Raw genomic sequence first — 1281 nt, 5'->3', positions numbered from 1 at the left:
TCTCTTTTTTTTTTCTTCCAGTGTATGGTTTTTGAGTGAGATTTGACTGCTTTTGCTTAGAATTAGAGCAACAACCGAGAGTCCCCTCTTGTGGTGTAAGGTGGTGGAATAGAGCGACCCCGAAAGAGTAAAAAGAGAGAGAGAGAGAGAGAGCGAGATGGTAGTGGTAAATGAGAGAGGGAGAGACAGAATAAGGGGAGAGTATAGCAAAGGTAAGAAAAGAAGGTGGAGGCGATGATGGAAGAGAGAGAGAGAGAGAGAGAGAAAGAGAGAGATGAAGAAGAAAGTAATATTGTTGTGTAATAATAATGAGAGGCAAGTGCGATGTGGAGGGTGGGACGGAGATGGAGAGAGAGAGAGAGAGAGTAAGGGCAATAATGACGACCTCTGCTTCTCGCTGCTGCATCACTTGTGTCTCTTCGCATCATCTGTCTTACCTGTCTCGTCTCTCGTCAGACCAGAGGAGATCGAAAGCAGCCTAGAAAGGCCGACACAGAGAGAAGGTGGGACATATTTAAAACAAAGCAGAAATATAACACTTTGTACTCACTGCCAGCTTTTTTCCCTCAAAGTAATGTATACATAATATATCCCCGCAGTATTCGGTGCTGTTCTTGTTGTTGTAGTGGTGGTGGTGGTTGGATGTGTGTGAAAGAGAGAAGCGGTCGTCGTCTCGGTTTCTCCTTTGACAGATGTTTTTTCCACTGAAAGAAGAAGCTTTCAGCCACCGCCACTACAACCGGAACTAGGTAGCAGCTCTGACGTCGGTCGCTAGGCATTCTGGGATGGCGAGCGGCGGGGCGGGGCCGGGGTAAGATGCCATTTAGCAGACGCACCATCACGGCCACAGCTGTGTCGCTCTCGCCTCTCACTCTCTCTCTACCCATACATTTATATATATATATTCGCTCTCTCTCTCTCTCTCTCTCTCTCTCTCTCTCTCTCTATATATATATATATATAATATATATATATATATATATATATATATACCGGAGTAAACACATAAATGTGAAACAAGGTGGAAAAAAGAGTACTCAAATACCAGTAGTAGAGTAATATATATATATATATATTATATATATATATATCTCTCTCTCTCTCTCTCTATATATATATATATATATATATATATATAATATGTTCTATTTAATTAGTTATGAGCTCTATTATGCCGAGTCGACAGTTGATAAATGTTTTTTTTTTTTTTTTTTGTATTTATTGGGCCTTTTACCGTTTAATCGGGGAAGAAAAGACTACCCGAAGCACTTCTTTTTTTTT

The 1281-nt window shown here is 40.7% G+C and overlaps 1 protein-coding gene across 9 annotated transcripts in view; it reads right to left on the bottom strand.

The window, feature by feature from the left end:
- Positions 1-763, bottom strand: part of LOC115223375 (transmembrane and coiled-coil domains protein 2) — a 354243-nt gene extending 353480 nt beyond the window's left edge. For 8 of the 9 annotated variants that reach the window (XM_036512410.1, XM_036512416.1, XM_036512411.1 and 5 more), the window contains exon 1: positions 551-763. The gene's annotated coding sequence lies outside the window, so the exon portion shown is untranslated. The remainder of the gene's footprint in view (positions 1-550) is intronic. The other variant, XM_029793873.2, reaches the window with a different exon arrangement.
- Positions 764-1281: the final 518 nt, after the last annotated feature.

Source organism: Octopus sinensis, linkage group LG23 (assembly GCF_006345805.1).
Source record: "Octopus sinensis linkage group LG23, ASM634580v1, whole genome shotgun sequence".
Taxonomy (NCBI): domain Eukaryota; kingdom Metazoa; phylum Mollusca; class Cephalopoda; order Octopoda; family Octopodidae; genus Octopus; species Octopus sinensis.
Note: the sequence above shows the minus strand (reverse complement) of the source record. Positions and strands in the feature narration are given on the sequence as shown.